Source organism: Pseudophryne corroboree, chromosome 2 (genome assembly GCF_028390025.1).
Source record: "Pseudophryne corroboree isolate aPseCor3 chromosome 2, aPseCor3.hap2, whole genome shotgun sequence".
Lineage (NCBI taxonomy): Eukaryota > Metazoa > Chordata > Amphibia > Anura > Myobatrachidae > Pseudophryne > Pseudophryne corroboree.
Genome location: NC_086445.1, coordinates 255,053,667 through 255,078,788, shown reverse-complemented (window position 1 = coordinate 255,078,788; position 25,122 = coordinate 255,053,667).

Here is a 25,122-nt window from a genome sequence, read left to right as displayed (position 1 = left end):
AGTCATGGCCGAGACGATGAAATGCCAGCAACGTCGTCTGCCAAGGCCGATGCCCAATGTCATAGTACAGAGCATGTCAAATCCAAAACACCAAATATCAGTAAAAAAAGGACTCCAAAACCTAAAATAAAATTGTCGGAGGAGAAGCGTAAACTTGCCAATATGCCATTTACCACACGGAGTGGCAAGGAACGGCTGAGGCCCTGGCCTATGTTCATGGCTAGTGGTTCAGCTTCACATGAGGATGGAAGCACTCAGCCTCTCGCTAGAAAAATGAAAAGACTCAAGCTGGCAAAAGCAGCACAGCAAAGAACTGTGCATTCTTCGAAATCCCAAATCCACAAGGAGAGTCCAATTGTGTCGGTTGCGATGCCTGACCTTCCCAACACTGGACGTGAAGAGCATGCGCCTTCCACCATTTGCACGCCCCCTGCAAGTGCTGGAAGGAGCACCCGCAGTCCAGTTCCTGATAGTCAGATTGAAGATGTCAGTGTTGAAGTACACCAGGATGAGGAGGATATGGGTGTTGCTGGCGCTGGGGAGGAAATTGACCAGGAGGATTCTGATGGTGAGGTGGTTTGTTTAAGTCAGGCACCCGGGGAGACACCTGTTGTCCGTGGGAGGAATATGGCCGTTGACATGCCAGGTGAAAATACCAAAAAAAATCAGCTCTTCGGTGTGGAGGTATTTCACCAGAAATGCGGACAACAGGTGTCAAGCCGTGTGTTCCCTTTGTCAAGCTGTAATAAGTAGGGGTAAGGACGTTAACCACCTCGGAACATCCTCCCTTATACGTCACCTGCAGCGCATTCATAATAAGTCAGTGACAAGTTCAAAAACTTTGGGTGACAGCGGAAGCAGTCCACTGACCAGTAAATCCCTTCCTCTTGTAACCAAGCTCACGCAAACCACCCCACTAACTCCCTCAGTGTCAATTTCCTCCTTCCCCAGGAATGCCAATAGTCCTGCAGGCCATGTCACTGGCAATTCTGACGAGTCCTCTCCTGCCTGGGATTCCTCCGATGCATCCTTGCGTGTAACGCCTACTGCTGCTGGCGCTGCTGTTGTTGCCGCTGGGAGTCGATGGTCATCCCAGAGGGGAAGTCGTAAGCCCACTTGTACTACTTCCAGTAAGCAATTGACTGTTCAACAGTCCTTTGCGAGGAAGATGAAATATCACAGCAGTCATCCTACTGCAAAGCGGATAACTGAGTCCTTGACAACTATGTTGGTGTTAGACGTGCGTCCGGTATCCGCCGTTAGTTCACAGGGAACTAGACAATTTATTGAGGCAGTGTGCCCCCGTTACCAAATACCATCTAGGTTCCACTTCTCTAGGCAGGCGATACCGAGAATGTACACGGACGTCAGAAAAAGACTCACCAGTGTCCTAAAAAATGCAGTTGTACCCAATGTCCACTTAACCACGGACATGTGGACAAGTGGAGCAGGGCAGGGTCAGGACTATATGACTGTGACAGCCCACTGGGTAGATGTATGGACTCCCGCCGCAAGAACAGCAGCGGCGGCACCAGTAGCAGCATCTCGCAAACGCCAACTCTTTCCTAGGCAGGCTACGCTTTGTATCACCGCTTTCCAGAATACGCACACAGCTGAAAACCTCTTACGGCAACTGAGGAAGATCATCGCGGAATGGCTTACCCCAATTGGACTCTCCTGTGGATTTGTGGCATCGGACAACGCCAGCAATATTGTGTGTGCATTAAATCTGGGCCAATTCCAGCACGTCCCATGTTTTGCACATACCTTGAATTTGGTGGTGCAGAATTTTTTAAAAAACGACAGGGGCGTGCAAGAGATGCTGTCGGTGGCCAGAAGAATTGCGGGACACTTTCGGCGTACAGGCACCACGTACAGAAAACTGGAGCACCACCAAAAACTACTGAACCTGCCCTGCCATCATCTGAAGCAAGAAGTGGTAACGAGGTGGAATTCAACCCTCTATATGCTTCAGAGGTGGGAGGAGCAGCAAAAGGCCATTCAAGCCTATACAATTGAGCACGATATAGTAGGTGGAATGCACCTGTCTCAAGTGCAGTGGAGAATGATTTCAACGTTGTGCAAGGTTCTGATGCCCTTTGAACTTGCCACACGTGAAGTCAGTTCAGACACTGCCAGCCTGAGTCAGGTCATTCCCCTCATCAGGCTTTTGCAGAAGAAGCTGGAGGCATTGAAGGAGGAGCTAACACGGAGCGATTCCGCTAGGCATGTGGGACTTGTGGATGCAGCCCTTAATTCGCTTAACAAGGATTCACGGGTGGTCAATCTGTTGAAATCAGAGCACTACATTTTGGCCACCGTGCTCGATCCTAGATTTAAAGCCTACCTTGGATCTCTCTTTCCGGCAGACACAGGTCTGCTGGGGTTGAAAGACCTGCTGGTGACAAAATTGTCAAGTCAAGCGGAACGCGACCTGTCAACATCTCCTCCTTCACATTCTCCCGCAACTGGGGGTGCGAGGAAAAGGCTCAGAATTCCGAGCCCACCCGCTGGCGGTGATGCAGGGCAGTCTGGAGCGACTGCTGATGCTGACATCTGGTCCGGACTGAAGGACCTGACAACGATTACGGACATGTCGTCTACTGTCACTGCATATGATTCTCTCAACATTGATAGAATGGTGGAGGATTATATGAGTGACCGCATCCAAGTAGGCACGTCACACAGTCCGTACTTATACTGGCAGGAAAAAGAGGCAATTTGGAGGCCCTTGCACAAACTGGCTTTATTCTACCTAAGTTGCCCTCCCACAAGTGTGTACTCCGAAAGAGTGTTTAGTGCCGCCGCTCACCTTGTCAGCAATCGGCGTACGAGGTTACATCCAGAAAATGTGGAGAAGATGATGTTCATTAAAATGAATTATAATCAATTCCTCCGCGGAGACATTGACCAGCAGCAATTGCCTCCACAAAGTACACAGGGAGCTGAGATGGTGGATTCCAGTGGGGACGAATTGATAATCTGTGAGGAGGGGGATGTACACGGTGATATATCGGAGGGTGAAGATGAGGTGGACATCTTGCCTCTGTAGAGCCAGTTTGTGCAAGGAGAGATTAATTGCTTCTTTTTTGGGGGGGGTCCAAACCAACCCGTCATATCAGTCACAGTCGTGTGGCAGACCCTGTCACTGAAATGATGGGTTGGTTAAAGTGTGCATGTCCTGTTTTGTTTATACAACATAAGGGTGGGTGGGAGGGCCCAAGGACAATTCCATCTTGCACCTCTTTTTTCTTTTCTTTTTCTTTGCATCATGTGCTGATTGGGGAGGGTTTTTTGGAAGGGACATCCTGCGTGACACTGCAGTGCCACTCCTAGATGGGCCCGGTGTTTGTGTTGGCCACTAGGGTCGCTAATCTTACTCACACAGCTACCTCATTGCGCCTCTTTTTTTCTTTGCGTCATGTGCTGTTTGGGGAGGGTTTTTTGGAAGGGACATCCTGCGTGACACTGCAGTGCCACTCCTAGATGGGCCCGGTGTTTGTGTCGGCCACTAGGGTCGCTAATCTTACTCACACAGCTACCTCATTGCGCCTCTTTTTTTCTTTGCGTCATGTGCTGTTTGGGGAGGGTTTTTTGGAAGGGACATCCTGCGTGACACTGCAGTGCCACTCCTAGATGGGCCCGGTGTTTGTGTCGGCCACTAGGGTCGCTAATCTTACTCACACAGCCAGCTACCTCATTGCGCCTCTTTTTTTCTTTGCGTCATGTGCTGTTTGGGGAGGGTTTTTTGGAAGGGCCATCCTGCGTGACACTGCAGTGCCACTCCTAGATGGGCCCGGTGTTTGTGTCGGCCACTAGGGTCGCTAATCTTACTCACACAGCTACCTCATTGCGCCTCTTTTTTTCTTTGCGTCATGTGCTGTTTGGGGAGGGTTTTTTGGAAGGGCCATCCTGCGTGACACTGCAGTGCCACTCCTAGATGGGCCCGGTGTTTGTGTCGGCCACTAGGGTCGCTAATCTTACTCACACAGCTACCTCATTGCGCCTCTTTTTTTCTTTGCGTCATGTGCTGTTTGGGGAGGGTTTTTTGGAAGGGACATCCTGCGTGACACTGCAGTGCCACTCCTAGATGGGCCCGGTGTTTGTGTCGGCCACTAGGGTCGCTTATCTTACTCACACAGCGACCTCGGTGCAAATTTTAGGACTAAAAATAATATTGTGAGGTGTGAGGTATTCAGAATAGACTGAAAATGAGTGTAAATTATGGTTTTTGAGGTTAATAATACTTTGGGATCAAAATGACCCCCAAATTCTATGATTTAAGCTGTTTTTTAGTGTTTTTGGAAAAAAACACCCGAATCCAAAACACACCCGAATCCGACAAAAAAAATTCGGTGAGGTTTTGCCAAAACGCGTTCGAACCCAAAACACGGCCGCGGAACCGAACCCAAAACCAAAACACAAAACCCGAAAAATTTCAGGCGCTCATCTCTAGTGTACATACTGTCCATTTTGTGCAAACATCATTAGAACCTGGCTATTATTTACTGTATAATTACCTATTAAAGCTGGCTTGGAATGCTCTTCTGACTTATGTATGTCGGGTTAACAATTCTAGGTGACCACTCTGAAAATCAACCCTATGTAACATTATTCATTTGATGGCATCCATTGTGGTCTTGTAGTGATGATGACTGTTGGAGCAGTTTGCGTGGCATATGCAGCCACTCCTCATACTGCTATAGACAGATATTACATGTTATTGGCAGCATATTTCGTATCTACAGCTGCATTCTCGTGGGGACTCCAAGTCTGGTCTGACCCTCACTTCACTGTTACCATTTAATCCTCACTCTGTACACTTTCAGATCAATGCTCTGGATGGAAGGATAAGAGCAGAGCCCTGGATTTATAGAGGGGATTGCCGGGACTCCTCAGGGAGCCAGATCCAGGCAGAGGATGCTTCCCCCTCACTCCCCGCCCTATGTCTGGCTCAGCTTAGGTCTGGTGTGAGGAGCTGACAGTGCCTAGTGCTTTAGGCATCACTCATGGAGCTGGTGTTGTGTTAGCCACGATGTGTGTGTGTGTGTGAGAGCAATGCTTTAATAAGCTCCCAGGATAAAACCTCCTTCATTACTCCATGCAAAGGACTACGTTTAGGACATGGACAGCTGACTTTAGAGCAGGGAGGCAGGCATAGTAAACAGCAGCTTGCAGGGCAGTCATTATATACAAACACACCACAGCAAGTATGGGTGAATAAAATTGTTATATTGCATTTACTATTTCGTTGCTTTCCACACTTAAATATAATAGAGATCACAAATATGAGCAAACATGGATAGGTTCCTCCTTATTTTACTACAAGACACTTTAATGCATATTGGTTCTTTATAGCTTACGTAGTGATATACATAGCCACCTTTTTATGCTGCTTAGTCCTTGTTCTTGTAAGGCCAGCTTTAGCATGTGCTCTGCCCTCTTTGACTGTAAGGTGTTAATAACACAGAGGTCCGGCCTTTCTTTTTGTTCAGAGAATCCCCTGGGGAGACAGAGGGACGGCTCTCAACTTGACTGAATGTCGAGTTTTTTCTTCTACCTGACCAACGATGTGAAGAAAAAAAAGTGGAGCGATAGGAAGACAGAGAGGTTGAAAAATATTCATAGGCACGGATAGAGTCACCTCTGCGGCTGGAATGAAGCATATCTTTAAAAAAAAACACTGAAAAGGCTGCTGACTACCGCTGGTGGCTGAATAAACCTGTTTCATGTTATCTAATCTAAGACATATGCATGCTATACTTACCTACCTCTAAGGTGTAGCATACAGGTAGACAAAGGAGTGGCAATCACACTGCTTGCCAGAATGTAGCATCTCACATACTACTGCTAATTGTGCCTATGAAATTCCCATCTTACAGGTTTATAATAGTGGCTCATTTACAAGAGAAATGATACATACATATATATAATTATATATAATTATATAACATTTATTACCAGTTGTTTACATAGCGCACACGTATTCCGCAGCGCTTTACAGAGAATATTTGGCTAATTAATTGTGCCTATGAAATTCCCATCTTACAGGTTTATAACGGTGGCTTGTTTACGAGAATTTTTTATATACTGAATGGATATATATATATATATATATATATATACACACTGCTCAAAAAAATAACTCCAAGTCAATCACACTTCTATGAAATCAAACTGTCCACTTAGGAAGCAACACTGATTGACAAATCAATTTCACATGCTGTTGTGCAAATGGAATAGACAACAGGTGGAAATTATAGGCAATTAGCAAGACACCCCCAATAAAGGGGTTGTTCTGCAGGTGGTGACCACAGACCAGTTTTCAGCTCCTTTGCTTTCTGGCTGATGTTTTGGTCACTTTTGAAAGCTGGCGGTGCTTTTGTAAGAGGTGCGGCTGCGTGTGGTGGTGCCTGCTGCCGTGCAGGTGTAGAGTCGGTACTCACCACGCGCCGCTCTCTCTCACCTTCAGGTACCGGAACCTTCAACGGACCTGGCAATTTTCAATCGGATCCGGACACGGCGATTCCCTCTCGGAGCTGACCGACAACCGAGCTGAGGAGAGAATAGGTTACCTCAAGGGGGGTATCAACCCTTCTTCCACCGGAAAAGGGGATACCCCATGGGTGACGGCGACCTTCACCGGTTGGGTGAAAGGTCATCACAGGCACAAAGCCTCAGCCACCCAGAATTCACACACTCGCACTCACGCGCGTAGTGTGATGAAGGGGATTCTCACGTCCGTGAGCAATCCCTATTCCGGCGCTCGGGGACAGACAAAGGGACAAACGTACACGGATGCTACTCACCGTCTCAAGTCTTGCACTCCGATCTTCTCCACTTACAGGTCCCTGTAAGGAGGCAAACAAACAAACAGCCGTGCAGGGTCTAGAACTACCCTAGTGTGCGTCCGCAACACTAGCTACATAAACAGAGCCCTCAAACTAGCTCGTGTGAGTGGTGCAACACAACTATGCACAAACTTAAAACAAACAGACACTTTGCCCTGCACGGTAACAACATACATCACAATATCGGAATACAAGATCACACGGTGCTGTCCCTTTTATTCCTACCTGCCGCTGGAAGGGGGTGGGCGCCACGCAGCCTGCCCACCTAAACACCTCCGGGTGGCCCGGGCCTAGTGCCCAGTGCCACCTTTATTCACCTTGGGGGCACTTACTCGCTGGGCCTAGCGCCCCCTGACTGCGCCCAGGCCGGAGGCCTGACTTCACCCACGGGCCTAGCGCCCGCCTAACTTGTTGCCCGTTGGGTGACCTGGGCCTAGTGCCCAGGGTCACCTTATGTTTCTAGTGGCCGCCAACTGGACTAGGGCCTAAAGCCCTCTAATACCTCCGCAGGCCTAATGCCTGGATTGCCCACGGGCCTAGTGCCCGCCTAACTTGCGCAGTTTTAGGTGGCTTGGGCCTAATGCCCAAACCACCAAATCTAACGGTGATCCCCAAAACTCCTAGCTGCGCCACAGGCCTAGTGCCTGGATTGTGCCCCGGGCCTAATGCCCATCCCTGGTGGTCGAGGGAGGAAAGGGAGGGGGAGAAAGTTGCCTCACTGAGGCCTCACCTGCCCTAGGGATCTCCAGCGCCCTCTTCTGCCGCTGACCCGTCCTGGCCAGCGGCGTCGCCTCCGCTGCTCCGCGTCCAGCCGCCGCTGGACATCTTCTTCCTGCAGGCCGACGTCTTCTGGCCTCTTCCGCGGCCTCAGGACCTCCTCACCGCTCTTCGGCGTGGTCTTCTTACTCCGGGTCCCGTCCGCTTCTTCGCCGCTCTTCGGCGCGGCCTCCTTCCTCCGCTGCTCCCGCCTGGCGTCTCCTCTCCTCGCGCTCCCGCGCGCGGTCTTTGCTTCAGGCTCCCGCCCGGCGTCTGACGTCAGACGCCGGGGGCGGGGCCTATGACGCGGCGAGCGCCGATTGGCTCGCCGCGCCCCTCTCCGATTGGCTGCCACTCCGGGAGCCGCGATTGGCTCCCGGAGGGCGCCAACATTTAAATGCCCCTGCAGCCTCTGGTCCGGTGCAGGGAAAAGGGTAATCCCTGCACCGGACACCCGCCGCCGCCACACACTGACAGGCGCTGGGGACAGACAAGCTGTCCCAGCGCTGTCAGAGGCGTTGTCCCGCAGGGGACACAGGCTCCCTGGCTGCTGCAGCTGGAATGTGTCCTGTAAAACAGGACACATTCCCACACTTTCACTCTAGTGGTAGCATGAGACGGAGTCTACAACCCACACAAGTGGCTCAGGTAGTGCAGCTCATCCAGGATGGCACATCAATGCGAGCTGTGGCAAGAAGGTTTGCTGTGTCTGTCAGCATAGTGTCCAGGGCATGGAGGCGCTACCAGAAGACAGGCCAGTACATCAGGAGACGTAGAGGAGGCCGTAGGAGGGCAACAACCCAGCAGCAGTACCGCTACCTCTGCCTTTGTGTAAGGAGTAACAGGAGGAGCACTGCCAGAGCCCTGCAAAATGACCTCCAGCAAGCCACAAATGTGCATGTGTCTACTCAAACGATCAGAAACAGACTCCATGAGGGTGGTATGAGGGCCCGACGTCCACAGGTGGGGTTTGTGCTTACAGCCCAACACCGTGCAGGACGTTTGCCATTTGCCAGAGAACACCAAGATTGGAAAATTCGCCACTGGCGCCCTGTGCTCTTCACAGATGAAAGCAGGTTCTCACTGAGCACATGTGACAGTCTGGAGACGCCAAGGAGAACGTTCTGCTGCCTGCAACATCCTCCAGTATGACCGGTTTGGCAGTGGGTCAGTAATGGTGTGGGGGGCATTTCTTTGGGGGTCCGCACAGCCCTCCATGTGCTCGCCAGAGGTAGCCTGACTGCCATTAGGTACCGAGATGAGATCCTCAGACCCCTTGTGAGACCAAATGCTGGTGCGGTTGGCCCTGGGTTCCTCCTAATGCAAGACAATGCTAGACCTCATGTGGCTGGAGTGTGTCAGCAGTTCCTGCAAGACGAAGGCATTGATGCTATGGACTGGCCCGCCCGTTCCCCAGACCTGAATCCAATTGAGCACATCTGGGACATCATGTCTCGCTCCATCCATCAACGCCACGTTGCACCACAGACTGTCCAGGAGTTGGCGGATGCTTTAGTCCAGGTCTGGGAGGAGATCCCTCAGGAGACCATCCGCCACCTCATCAGGAGCATTCCCAGGCGTTGTAGGGAGGTCATACAGGCACGTGGAGGCCACACACACTACTGAGCCTCATTTTGATTTGTTTTAAGGACATTACATCAAAGTTGGATCAGCCTGTAGTGTGTTTTTCCACTTTAATTTTGAGTGTGACTCCAAATCCAGACCTCCATGGGTTAATAAATTTGATTTCCATTGATCATTTTTTTGTGATTTTGTTGTCAGCACATTCAACTATGTAAAGAACAAAGTATTTAATAAGAATATTTCATTCATTCAGATCTAGGATATGTTATTTTAGTGTTCCCTTTTTTGTGAGCAGTGTATGTATATATATATATATATATATATATATATATATATATAAATAGAGAGAGTCCACGGCACTCACAATATCCGAAGGTTAGTATAAAAGTAGATAAGCCGGTGCCCTCCCTGGTAACAGCATGCGCTGTGTCAACTATAAAGATGCAAAGTCGGGCGGCACTCACGGCATGAAAAGAAAGACAGACAAGCAGGTCTGATGTTCTATCAACGTTTCAATGTCATTACGGCATTTTCGTCAGGATAAAAAATACAATGTGACTCACCCTTTTATCTCCGTCTGATGATCCATGGCGCCTCGGGCCAGTCGCATCCCACTCCGTCCAAATGATGACGTCATAACGAGGCGCCGGCTGTGGCGTCACGGAGCACCCGGACCGGAGCACACAAAAAGAAAAAACGATCCCCCGTGCTGTGTGATTAAATAAGACAAACATGTATCAATAAACATAATTATCCACAAAATATGACAAAGGTCAAAAATGTAACACTGATTAGCTGACACATTGAGTGTGTCAACTTAGAGACAATGTAATTGTCCATGAACAAATAGAAACAGTGTGACCCATGTTGCTATTTAAGAATGTTGCATAAGCTGTACTGAATAATGGACATTTGATGCTGGTATAAAAATACTAGATAAGAGACTAGTTAAGTTCCTTGGAACCTATTAGCTACTAAAGCAGAAAGAGTGGCTGGTCAGTTATAGAAATGCTGATAAACCCGCTTGTTCGTTAAGTCCCCTAGGGGACAGCGTATCAAGGGTATGTATCCATTTAGATTCTGCTCTGAGTAATCTTTGTGCTCGATCACCCCCACGTTTTGATGGGGGAATATGGTCAATTATGCGATGTCGAAGAGCTGCCACTGAATGTTTGGCCTGCAGAAAATGCCTCGCAACAGGTTGGTCACTTCTACCTGCAGAGATTGCCGCTCTGATGGAGGCTCGATGTCCTGCCATTCGTTCTTTAAACATACAATCTGTTTTCCCCACATAGTGGAGACCACAGGGGCAGCTGAGTATGTAGACGACAATCTTGTGGTGCAAGTGACGCGATGTTTTATCTTGAATTTTTTACCCTTGAAAGGGTGATGAAATGAATCACCAGTTAGCATGTGGCTGCACGTAGTGCAGCCTAAGCATTTGAAACAGCCCGGACAGGAGGATTTGAGAAAAGTGGTGATATTACTTTTTTTGGGAGTACTTTCAACGTTAGTTTTAACAAGGAAGTCACGAATATTCTTGCCTCTACGATAAGCTGGCATAATTCGTATATTGGGTTGAATACCACTTTTCTTATCTGTTTGTATGATAGGCCAGAAATTCTTCGTTATTTTACTGATTGCGGGGCTCTGAGTGTTAAATTGATTAACCCATATTAGTCTGTCTGAGCTTGCGGTTTTTTTGATGGAGTCTAAAGTGCTGCTTCTCGGTATCTTGAGTACTTTATCTTTAATGGTTGTTAGATCTGATTGACAGTAACCTCTCTGGATAAATTTAGCTATCATAGCATCACATTCTGCCTCTAATTGAGTTTCATAGCTGATGATACGCTTAAGGCGCAGCATCTGCGAGTAAGGGAGACCCTTGCGTAAGGAAATAGGATGATGACTTGAAGCTAATAAAATATTATTTCTGTCCGTGCTCTTGGTGAATAATGTTGTATCAATTTTGTCATCACGTAGTGTAATGCGTACATCCAAAAAACTGATAGTTTTATCATGTATGGTGTACGTGAATTTTACAGGGGAATCAGATAAGTTGTGTGTATCAAGTAGGGATTCTAACATGTTACGTGGTCCTGTCCAAAATAATAACAAGTCATCAATGAAACGTAAATATAACAATACATAAGGTTTGGCTGCTTCATTGGACAGGAACAGCTCGTCCTCAATTCGCAGCATGAAGCTGTTGGCGAATGAGGGCGAGACGTTGCTCCCCATGGAGCAGCCTGACTGCTGTAAATAAAAGTTGTTGTTAAATAAAAAATAATTTCTTTGTAAAGTTAGTTGAAGTAAACTTAAAAATAAGTCAATGTTAGGTCCAGTGTATGAAGAATTAATTCGTATTAGGGCTTCCACAGCTTTAAGTCCGTCAGCTTGAGGGATGCATGTGTATAAATTTTTCACATCAATCGTTGCTAATATGCAACTACTTGGGACTGAGTTGATGGTGGCCAATTTATTCAAAAGTGCTGTGGTGTCCTTGAGACAGTGATCAACCGATTGGATACATGGTTGTAGGTGAAAGTCCAGGAAGATGGAAATTTTCTGATATAGTGATCCTCTAGCCGAGATTATAGGGGGTCCTGGAGGGGACTTGGTGTCCTTATGTATTTTGGGTACTGAATACAGTATTGGTACCACTGGAAAGCGTGTGGACAAGGACTCAAGTTGTGCCGATGTTAAATGGCCATCTTTGACTGCCTGTGACAGAATGTTGTCTAATTCCTTTTTATAGGCGGCAGTGGGGTCAGAAGATAGTTTTCGATAAGTGTTATTGTCTGATAATTGACGATCAAGCTCAGCGATATAGTCATGGACATTTTGTATTACTAATGCTCCGCCCTTATCTGCCGGGCGTATGACTATATCATCGTAATTACTCAGATCAGTCAAGGCTTGCCATTCGGTTTTCGTTAGATTGGAATGGACATGTTTATCCTGTTTGATGGTATTTTGAACTTGATGATCTACTGACCTGGAAAAAATTTTGATGGATTTATTTTGTGAAACTGGATCAAATTTAGATTTAACACGGAGAGCTGGTGGCATAGTCACATTAGTAGATGGTATTGTTGGATGTTGAAAGAAATACTCTCTGAGGCGAAGTTGTCGTTCCAGTTTGTATTGTTCAACTTTCCAGTTGTAAGGGTCCAATTTGGTAGTAGGAACAAAGTTTAGTCCTTTGGACATAACTTGCAATTCCATGGGGGTGAATTGACGATCAGATAAATTGAAAATCATCTCCGTTTGGAGTATGCTGTTTTTCTTTCTCGTCGTCCTCTTGCATTGCCCGCCGCGCCTCGTGAATTGGCGCCTGGATTGGTTAGTTGTGCCCGTGTGCTTGCCCCTAAAGGGGGGAGACCTTGGGTGGGACATGGAACTTCAGTTTTGCTCGCTGTTGCTGTGCCCTCTGTGGAAGAATCCGTGTCCAGATGTTGTGCGTTGAAGCGGTTAAAAGGACGTCGTCTCACTAGTCGTCTGGGGACCGATGTACCGGAGATCCAAGGATAGACCTGGTAGTAAAAATCTTTTTCGCAACGTTTTAATTTAAACAGGTCACGGAATAATTGAACATTGTCAAGTGTGCCACCCGTAGCAGCAAGGTTTTCCTTGAAGCGTAGTCTAGTAGCGTCACCATCAGAATAACTGAACGTCTCACCGGGTGTTAGTTCAATAGTTGAAAGCAAATCTTCCAGGTCTGTGTCAGTGTGTGTCGACATCTTCAGTTAAATGCAAGATTCTCTATGTGGATGAAAATGATAAACAAGGAGTGTAGTGTCTAAACGACACGTGATATTGTGCTCCACAACCAAAAGGTCCAGACGTATTAAAATCCTGGAAAGGGTGCCTTTGTGTGACCACAGGTCAGCGCGACCGCGGTGGTCAAAATTTAAATAGAGAGAGTCCACGGCACTCACAATATCCGAAGGTTAGTATAAAAGTAGATAAGCCGGTGCCCTCCCTGGTAACAGCATGCGCTGTGTCCACTATAAAGATGCAAAGTCGGGCGGCACTCACGGCATGAAAAGAAAGGCAGACAAGCAGGTCTGATGTTCTATCAACGTTTCAATGTCATTACGGCATTTTCGTCAGGATAAAAAATACAATGTGACTCACCCTTTTATCTCCGTCTGGTGGGGAAAACAGATTGTATGTTTAAAGAACGAATGGCAGGACATCGAGCCTCCATCAGAGCGGCAATCTCTGCAGGTAGAAGTGACCAACCTGTTGCGAGGCATTTTCTGCAGGCCAAACATTCAGTGGCAGCTCTTCGACATCGCATAATTGACCATATTCCCCCATCAAAACGTGGGGGTGATCGAGCACAAAGATTACTCAGAGCAGAAGCTAAATGGATACATACCCTTGATACGCTGTCCCCTAGGGGACTTAACGAACAAGCGGGTTTATCAGCATTTCTATAACTGACCAGCCACTCTTTCTGCTTTAGTAGCTAATAGGTTCCAAGGAACTTAACTACTCTCTTATCTAGTATTTTTATACCAGCATCAAATGTCCATTATTCAGTACAGCTTATGCAACATTCTTAAATAGCAACATGGGTCACACTGTTTCTATTTGTTCATGGACAATTACATTGTCTCTAAGTTGACACACTCAATGTGTCAGCTAATCAGTGTTACATTTTTGACCTTTGTCATATTTTGTGGATAATTATGTTTATTGATACATGTTTGTCTTGTTTAATCACACAGCACGGGGGATCGTTTTTTCTTTTTGTGTGCTCCGGTCCGGGTGCTCCGTGACGCCACAGCCGGCGCCTCATTATGACGTCATCATTTGGACGGAGCGGGATGCGACTGTCCCGAGGCGCCATGGATCATCAGACGGAGATAAAAGGGTGAGTCGCATTGTATTTTTTATCCTGACGAAAATGCCGTAATGACAGTGAAACGCTGATAGAACATCAGACCTGCTTGTCTGTCTTTCTTTTCATGCCGTGAGTGCCGCCCGACTTTGCATCTTTATAGTGGACACAGCGCATGCTGTTACCAGGGAGGGCACCGGCTTATCTACTTTTATACTAACCTTCGGATATTGTGAGTGCCGTGGACTCTCTCTATTTAAATTTTGACCACCGCGGTCGCGCTGACCTGTGGTCACACAAAGGCACCCTTTCCAGGATTTTAATACGTCTGGACCTTTTGGTTGTGGAGCACAATATCACGTGTCGTTTAGACACTACACTCCTTGTTTATAATTTTCATCCACATAGAGAATCTTGCATTTAACTGAAGATGTCGACACACACTGACACAGACCTGGAAGATTTGCTTTCAACTATTGAACTAACACCCGGTGAGACGTTCAGTTATTCTGATGGTGACGCTACTAGACTACGCTTCAAGGAAAACCTTGCTGCTACGGGTGGCACACTTGACAATGTTCAATTATTCCGTGACCTGTTTAAATTAAAACGTCGCGAAAAAGATTTTTACTACCATGGGGTGACCCTATCGGATTACCACCGACAGGGAAAAATACCTAGGGGTTTCCGAATCAAAAATATCCCTACCATAGGGAGATTCAACGCTGCTTTTTGCAAAAAATGGGTTTCCATTTTAAATAAATGTTCCTATGACCTCATGCTTTTGGTCATAGAGGAAGTCACACAGGAGCTGGCAGTCATTCGGACTCAAATAGACACCTTCGAGTCCACTCACAAATCTACTTTGCAAATGGACACTTCCACGAACTGGTATGAGAAACTTACTGTCCAGATAGACAAATACCAGAAAGATTTGATTTCCTATAAACGCAATAAACTGGAAATCGTCAACAATGATTATGTCAAAAGACAGGTCTATCCTTGGATCTCCGGTACATCGGTCCCCAGACGACCAGTGAGACGACGTCCTTTTAACCGCTTCAACGCACAACATCTGGACACGGATTCTTCCACAGAGGGCACAGCAACAGCGAGCGAAACTGAAGTTCAATGTCCCACCCAAGGTCTCCCCCCTTTAGGGGCAAGCACACGGGCACAACTAACCAATCCAGGCGCCAATTCACGAGGCGCGGTGGGCAATGCAAGAGGACGACGAGAAAGAAAAACAGCATACTCCAAACGGAGATGATTTTCAATTTATCTGATCGTCAATTCACCCCCATGGAATTGCAAGTTATGTCCAAAGGACTAAACTTTGTTCCTACTACCAAATTGGACCCTTTCAACTGGAAAGTTGAACAATACAAACTGGAACGACAACTTCGCCTCAGAGAGTATTTCTTTCAACATCCAACAATACCATCTACTAATGTGACTATGCCACCAGCTCTCCGTGTTAAATCTAAATTTGATCCAGTTTCACAAAATAAATCCATCAAAATTTTTTCCAGGTCAGTAGATCATCAAGTTCAAAATACCATCAAACAGGCTAAACATGTCCATTCCAATCTAACGAAAACTGAATGGCAAGCCTTGACTGATCTGAGTAATTACGATGATATAGTCATACGCCCGGCAGATAAGGGCGGAGCATTAGTAATACAAAATGTCCATGACTATATCGCTGAGCTTGATCGTCAATTATCAGACAATAACACTTATCGAAAACTATCTTCTGACCCCACTGCCGCCTATAAAAAGGAATTAGACAACATTCTGTCACAGGCAGTCAAAGATGGCCATTTAACATCGGCACAACTTGAGTCCTTGTCCACACGCTTTCCAGTGGTACCAATACTGTATTCAGTACCCAAAATACATAAGGACACCAAGTCCCCTCCAGGACCCCCTATAATCTCGGCTAGAGGATCACTATATCAGAAAATTTCCATCTTCCTGGACTTTCACCTACAACCATGTATCCAATCGGTTGATCACTGTCTCAAGGACACCACAGCACTTTTGAATAAATTGGCCACCATCAACTCAGTTCCAAGTAGTTGCATATTAGCAACGATTGATGTGAAAAATTTATACACATGCATCCCTCAAGCTGACGGACTTAAAGCTGTGGAAGCCCTAATACGAATTAATTCTTCATACACTGGACCTAACATTGACTTATTTTTAAGTTTACTTCAACTAACTTTACAAAGAAATTATTTTTTATTTAACAATAACTTTTATTTACAGCAGTCAGGCTGCTCCATGGGGAGCAATGTCTCGCCCTCATTCGCCAACAGCTTCATGCTGCGAATTGAGGACGAGCTGTTCCTGTCCAATGAAGCAGCCAAACCTTATGTATTGTTATATTTACGTTTCATTGATGACTTGTTATTATTTTGGACAGGACCACGTAACATGTTAGAATCCCTACTTGATACACACAACTTATCTGATTCCCCTGTAAAATTCACGTACACCATACATGATAAAACTATCAGTTTTTTGGATGTACGCATTACACTACGTGATGACAAAATTGATACAACATTATTCACCAAGAGCACGGACAGAAATAATATTTTATTAGCGTCAAGTCATCATCCTATTTCCTTACGCAAGGGTCTCCCTTACTCGCAGATGCTGCGCCTTAAGCGTATCATCAGCGATGAAACTCAATTAGAGGCACAATGTGATGCTATGATAGCTAAATTTATCCAGAGAGGTTACTGTCAATCAGATCTAACAACCATTAAAGATAAAGTACTCAAGATACCGAGAAGCAGCACTTTAGACTCCATCAAAAAAACCGCAAGCTCAGACAGACTAATATGGGTTAATCAATTTAACACTCAGAGCCCCGCAATCAGTAAAATAACGAAGAATTACTGGCCTATCATACAAACAGATAAGAAAAGTGGTATTCAACCCAATATACGAATTATGCCAGCTTATCGTAGAGGCAAGAATATTCGTGACTTCCTTGTTAAAACTAACGTTGAAAGTACTCCCAAAAAAAGTAATATCACCACTTTTCTCAAATCCTCCTGTCCGGGCTGTTTCAAATGCTTAGGCTGCACTACGTGCAGCCACATGCTAACTGGTGATTCATTTCATCACCCTTTCAAGGGTAAAAAATTCAAGATAAAACATCGCGTCACTTGCACCACAAGATTGTCGTCTACATACTCAGCTGCCCCTGTGGTCTCCACTATGTGGGGAAAACAGATTGTATGTTTAAAGAACGAATGGCAGGACATCGAGCCTCCATCAGAGCGGCAATCTCTGCAGGTAGAAGTGACCAACCTGTTGCGAGGCATTTTCTGCAGGCCAAACATTCAGTGGCAGCTCTTCGACATCGCATAATTGACCATATTCCCCCATCAAAACGTGGGGGTGATCGAGCACAAAGATTACTCAGAGCAGAAGCTAAATGGATACATACCCTTGATACGCTGTCCCCTATGGGACTTAACGAACAAGCGGGTTTATTAGCATTTCTATAACTGACCAGCCACTCTTTCTGCTTTAGTAGCTAATAGGTTCCAAGGAACTTAACTAGTCTCTTATCTAGTATTTTTATACCAGCATCAAATGTCCATTATTCAGTACAGCTTATGCAACATTCTTAAATAGCAACATGGGTCACACTGTTTCTATTTGTTCATGGACAATTACATTGTCTCTAAGTTGACACACTCAATGTGTCAGCTAATCAGTGTTACATTTTTGACCTTTGTCATATTTTGTGGATAATTATGTTTATTGATACATGTTTGTCTTGTTTAATCACACAGCACGGGGGATCGTTTTTTCTTTTTGTGTGCTCCGGTCCGGGTGCTCCGTGACGCCACAGCCGGCGCCTCGTTATGACGTCATCATTTGGACGGAGCGGGATGCGACTGGCCCGAGGCGCCATGGATCATCAGACGGAGATAAAAGGGTGAGTCACATTGTATTTTTTATCCTGACGAAAATGCCGTAATGACATTGAAACGTTGATAGAACATCAGACCTGCTTGTCTGTCTTTCTTTTCATGCCGTGAGTGCCGCCCGACTTTGCATCTTTATATATATATATATATATATATATATATATGTATATATATATGTATATATATATATATTATCGGTAGTAACAGACGAGGCGGCACTCAGAGATTTCAAAACATTTTGAAGTTTCTGAGTGCTACCTCGTCTGTTACTACCTGCATGTGAGGGGTGGAAACCCTTGTGGATGGCACCTGGGCAAGACAAATCCTGTGTGGCAACCTGGAGTGCCGGAGCATTGGTACATATAATAAGATTTTAAACCTACCGGTAAATCTTTTTCTCGTAGTCCGTAGAGGATGCTAGGACTCCGTAAGGACCATGGGGATAGACGGGCTCCGCAGGAGACATGGGCACTTTAAGAAAGACTTTGGATCTGGGTGTGCACTGGCTCCTCCCTCTATGCCCCTCCTTCAGACCTCAGTTAGATAAACTGTGCCCAGAGGAGACGGACAGTACGAGGAAAGGATTTTTGTTAATCCAAGGGCAAGATTCATACCAGCCACACCAATCACACCGTATAACTTGTGATATACTAACCAGTTAACAGTATGAAATCAACTAAAACAGGAATAGAGTCAATAGCTTCTTTTGGCGCATGGGAAAAAGCCTCCAACATAAGGAGGTAATTGTACTTTCCTAATTACAATAATGTAACGTTGATATTCGTCGTACCCCCACTCACGCTGATAAGGAGTGGGTTACACACATCAAGGTATATTTTATTCTCCCATATCACACTCAAGGTATAAAGGTAATCCTGGATATCGTACCCCAACTCACACAGCAATGAATATCAGGACTCCTATCAAGGTTTCTTTATATAGTTCTTCTCAGAATGGTTCATGGAAGTGTATCCTCAATGTGTAATAGCCTCATAGGATTACCTTTATACCTTGAGTGTGATATGGGAGAAAAAAAGATACCTTGATGTGTGTAACCCACTCCTTATCAGCGTGAGTGGGGGTACGACGAATATCAACGTTACATTATTGTAATTAGGAAAGTACAATTACCTCCTTATTTTGGAGGCTTTTTCCCATGCGCCAAAAGAAGCTATTGACTCTATTCCTGTTTTAGATGTGTACAATTTATTTTGGATTAAGGGGTGATATCCATTTGAGTCAATAATTTCCATTAGGCAGCATTTCCCTTGCGCCAATTGATAGAGTGTACAGAAACTTTTTCCAGTATGAAAACAAAATAGCATCAGTCCAAGACCGATGAAAACTATAACATAACCCTTATGTAAGCAAAACTATATACAAGTCTTGCAGAAGAAGTCCGCACTTGGGACGGGCGCCCAGCATCCTCTACGGACTACGAGAAAAAGATTTACCGGTAGGTTTAAAATCTTATTTTCTCTAACGTCCTAGAGGATGCTGGGACTCCGTAAGGACCATGGGGATTATACCAAAGCTCCCAAACGGGCGGGAGAGTGCGGATGACTCTGCAGCACCGATTGAGCAAACAGGAGGTCCTCCTCAGCCAGGGTATCAAACTTATAGAACTTTGCAAAGGTGTTTGACCCCGACCAAGTAGCAGCTCGGCACAGCTGTAGTGCTGAAACCCCTCGGGCAGCCGCCCAAGATGAGCCCACCTTTCTAGTGGAATGGGCCTTAACCGATTTTGGTAACGGCAATCCTGCCGTAGAATGCGCCTGCTGAATCGTGTTACAGATCCAGCGAGCAATAGTCTGCTTTGAAGCAGGGCCGCCGACCTTGTTGGCTCCATACAGGACAAACAGTGCTTCTGTTTTTCTGATCCTAGCCGTTCTGGCCACGTAAATTTTCAAAGCCCTGACCACATCAAGGGACTCAGAATCCTCCAAGTCACGTGTAGCCACAGGCATGACAATAGGTTGGTTCATATGAAAGGATGAGACCACCTTAGGTAGGAATTGAGGACGGGTCCGCAATTCCGCCCTATCCATATGGAAAACCAGATAGGGCTTTTATGTGATAAAGCCGCTAATTCCGAAACTCGCCTAGCCGAAGCCAAGGCTAACAACATGACCACCTTCCAAGTGAGATATTTCAACTCCACTGTTCTAAGTGGTTCAAACCAATGTGACTTAAGGAAACTTAACACCACGTTAAGGTCCCAAGGCGCCACCGGAGGTTCAAAATGAGGCTGAATATGCAGTACTCCCTTCACAAAAGTTTGTACTTCAGGTAGAGAGGCCAATTCCTTTGGAAGAAAATGGATAAGGCCGAAATCTGAACTTTAATGGAGCCTAATTTTAGGCCCAAATTCACCCCAGTTTGTAGGAAGTGAAGAAAACGGCCTAGATGGAATTCTTCCGTAGGAGCATTCCTGGCCTCACACCAAGTAACATATTTTCGCCATATTCGGTGATAATGTTTAGATGTCACGTCCTTCCTAGCCTTTATTAGCGTAGGAATGACCTCATCCGGAATACCTTTTTCTGCTAGGATTCGGCGTTCAACCGCCATGCCGTCAAACGCAGCCGCGGTAAGTCTTGGAACAGACAGGTACCCTGTTGCAACAGGTCCTGTCTTAGAGGAAGAGGCCACAGATCTTCAGTGAGCATTTCCTGCAGATCCGGATACCAGGTCCTTCGTGGCCAATCCGGAACAATGAGTATTGTTCTCACTCCTCTTTTTCTTATTATTCTCAACACCTTGGATATGAGAGGAAGAGGAGGAAATACATAGACCGACTGGAACACCCACGGTGTCACTAGGGCGTCCACAGCTACCGCCTGAGGATCTCTTGACCTGGCGCAATACCTTTGTAGCTTTTTGTTGAGACGGGATGCCATCATGTCTATTTGGGGCAGTCCCCACCGACTTGCAATCTGTGCGAAGACTTCCTGATGAAGTCCCCACTCTCCCGGATGCAGGTCGTGTCTGCTGAGGAAGTCTGTTTCCCAGTTGTCCACTCCCGGAGTGAACACTGCTGACAGTGCGCTTACATGATTCTCCGCCCAGCGAAGAAGTCTGGTGGCTTCCGCCATCGCCACTCTGCTGCTTGTGCCGCCCTGGCGGTTTACATGAGCTACTGCGGTGACGTTGTCTGACTGGATCAGAACTGGTCGGTCGCGAAGTAAGGTCTCCGCTTGACGTAGGGCGTTGTATATGGCCCTTAGTTCCAGGATGTTGATGTGAAGACAAGTCTCTTGACTTGACCAAAGGCCTTGGAAATTTCTTCCCTGTGTGACTGCTCCCCAACCTCGGAGGCTCGCGTCCGTGGTCACCAGGATCCAATCCTGAATGCCGAACCTGCGGCCCTCTAGAAGGTGAGCACTCTGTAGCCACCACAGGAGAGAGACCCTGGCCCTGGGGGACAGGGTGATCTGCTGATGCATTTGCAGATGTGACCTGGACCATTTGTCCAATAGGTCCCATTGGAAAGTCCTTGCATGGAACCTGCCGAAGGGAATGGCTTCGTACGTCGCCACCATTTTTCCCAGGACTTAAGTGCAAAGATGCACTGACACTTTTTTTTTTTTTTTTAAATTGTTTATTTTAATTTACAGGTTATAAACTTTACAGGTTACAAACATTACAGCAGCCTCCCCCCATTCTTGGGGTGGGCTGTTCCGTCTAACATTATAGTACCAAAAGCAGAGATATAACCTTAAAATAAGGAACATATGGTTCCCATGATGCACAGATACAGCAAGGAGTTATGCATCGGGGTAAGCAGATACTGTTCAATTGGATGGGAACCAAAAAAACAAGCTCATGGTTATATCAATAAGAGGATAAAGACTAAAGAAAGAGAACATGAAGGGCGTGAAGAAGAGACAGGGAAGACTGAGAGGGAATAGAGTAGAGGGGGAGAGGGGACAAGGTTGGAGAGAGGCCGCTGTACGCCCCCGTGTTGTGCTGGCTACGCACAGGGTGCCAGTACAAGATGGAAAGTGCTATTCGGGGAACACGGAAAGGATATGTTGAGGATATCCCACGGGCTACTTATCAGGTTAGGAGAGTACAGGGATCATAATAGGAGGGCCGTCGAGCTCCCGGAGGGTCGTACTCCATGTGCGGGAGCCTGTGAGTCGAACCATAGTTCCCAGTTTTGAAGGAACTGGAAAGATCTGTTATGGAGGTATGCAGTGATTTTTTCCATACTTGCGAAGTACCATACTTTGTTGATGATCTGTTGTATAGGGGGGGGCTCCTTCTTTTTCCAATGGAGGGCAATTGCGCATCTAGCCACGTTCAAGATCTGTGTCAGTAATTTACCCGAGTTCGGAGGTGCATTGGCAATGGGGAGACCTAGCAGGAATGACCAAGGGTCTTTGTATATCCGGGTCTGGAGTACTGTACTCAGCAAGTGTGCGACTGAATCCCAGTATAGCTTAATTTTGGGGCACGTCCACCATATGTGGAGGAAAGAGCCATGTCCTCCGCACCCTCTCCAGCACAAAGGCTGAGAGGAGGGAAACATTTTGTGGAGTCTAGAGGGGACTAGATACCACCTATATAATATTTTATATGCGTTTTCCTTAACTAAGGTTGAGATAGAGGATTTCGCGGCCGCCGTAAAGATATCTGACCAATCATAGTCATCCGGTATCGGGCCAAGGTCCTGTTCCCACTTGAGTATAAAAGCCGGGGTCACCGATTTATCCTCTGCCTGGAGAAGGGAATACAGTAGGGTGATGATTCCTCGAGCAAGCGGTTTGTGATAACAATAGGACTCCAGAGTGGAGAGAGGTTGGAATGGGGATGAGCTCATTAAGGACGAGACAAAATGTTTCACCTGGAGATAGGTAAAAGGATTCGCTTCCGGGAAGTCATGTTTTGATATGATATCCGGTAAGGGTGCACAAGTCCCCTCGGACAACACATCTAGAACAAAGCGAATGTTATGTGTCGACCATGGGCGCGAGCGGGTTATGGATTGGCCTGGGACGAAAGCAGGGTTGTCCCATAAGGGGGTAAGCGCCGAGGGGAATGACAGCATGTGGAAATGACGTGTGCAATAGTCCCAGATCTGGCAAGTGAATTCCAGAACCGGGTGGAGTTGCAAATGGGGAGATCTAGTTTTAGGAGGGGATAAGAGTATAGATGATAGAGATGGAGTGTGGCTAAGCGTCCTCTCTAACTGAAGCCAACGTATGGACTGCGTAGGGGCGAACCATGCCACTGCTTGGCTGAGATGGGTAGCCAGATAGTAAAGACGGATGTCTGGGAATCCTCTCCCCCCTTCTTGCACTGGTTTGCGGAGGGTAGAAAACCCTATCCTAGGGGTTTTATTTCTCCACACAAAACGAAGCAACCACGAATGGATTTGTGCCAGTACCAAATCCGGGACTTTCACTGGCAGCGTCTGAAACAAATAGAGGAGACGGGGGATAATATTCATTTTCAGAGCAATAATACGACCCAGCCAAGAGATGATTAGTGATTGCCATTTATGGAGATCGGCCTTAAGGTTTTTAAGCAATGGCGAGAAGTTTTCCTTAAACAAGTCTCCATAGCGACTCGTAATATAGACCCCCAGATATCGAATTTTAGAAGTGCACCAGGAGAATTTAAAGTTGTTTTGCATGTTGGCTATTTGGGAAGGGGAGATGTGGAAGGGAAGAGCTTCTGTCTTGGACCAATTGACTTTGTAGCCCGATATATTTCCGTAATCAGACAGGAGAGTAAAAAGGTTCGGCAGAGAGGTGTGAGGTGAGGAAAGTGATAGGAGGACGTCGTCTGCGAACAAGGAGATCTTGTAAACAGAGTCCCCCACTTCCAGTCCTCCGATATCAGGCGAGGCTCGTATGCGGGCTGCTAATGGCTCTATCACTAAGGCAAAAATCAGAGGTGAGAGTGGGCAGCCCTGTCTGGTACCATTGGAAATGTTCAAAGGGTCTGATTGTACTCCGTTCACAGATACCCTAGCGGAAGGGGTCGAGTATAAAGCTTGTATCCCTGCAAGGAATTCCCCCTGAAAACCCAAATGAGCAAGGGTTTCAAACATAAAGGGCCATCCTATTCTGTCAAATGCTTTCTCCGCGTCCAGAGAAAGCAAGAGAGCAGGAGTGTGTGTAAGGTTGATATAATGAGTCAGGCTAATAACTCGTCTTGTGTTGTCTCGGGCTTGGCGGCCGGGGCACTGACACTTGTTTTGGCTTCAACAGGTTCTTGACTAGAGTCATGAGTTCCTGCGCTTTTTCTCTCGGAAGAAAAACCCTTTTCTGGTCTGTGTCCAGAATCATGCCCAAGAAGGGCAGACGGGTCGTAGGATTCAGCTGCGACTTTGGAATATTGAGAAACCAGCCGTGTCGCTGTAACACCTTCAGTGAAAGTGATACGCTGTTCAGCAACTTCTCCCGTGATCTCGCTTTTATGAGGAGATCGTCCAAGTACGGGATAATTGTGACACCCTGCTTGCGCATGAGCACCATCATTTCCGCCATTACCTTGGTGAAAATTCTCGGGGCCGTGGAAAGTCCAAACAGCAACGTCTGAAATTGGTAATGACAATCCTGTACCGCAAATCTCAGGTACGCCTGATGAGGAGGATATATGGGAACATGCAGGTATGCATCCTTTATGTCCAGAGATACCATAAAATCCCCCCCTTCCAGGCTGGCTGTGACCGCTCTGAGCGATTCCATTATGAATTTGAACCGTTTTAAGTAAAGGTTCAGGGATTTTAAATTCAAAATGGGTCTGACCGAACCGTCCGGTTTCGGGACCACAAACAGAGTTGAGTAGTACCCCTTCCCTCTTTGAAGCAGGGGAACCTCGACCACCACTTGTTGAAGACACAATTTGTGAATCGCATGTAACACTATCTCCCTTTCCAGGGGAGAAGTCGGTAGCGCCGATTTGAAAAACCGGCGAGGAGGCACCTCTTCGAATTCCAGATTGTATCCCTGGGAAACAATTTCTATTGCCCAGGGATCCACCTGTGAGTGAACCCAGATGTGGCTGAAAAGTCGAAGACGTGCCCCCACTGGAGCGGACTTCCTCAGGGGAGCCCCAGCGTCATGCGGTGGATTTTGCAGAGGCCGGGGAGGACTTCTGTTCCTGG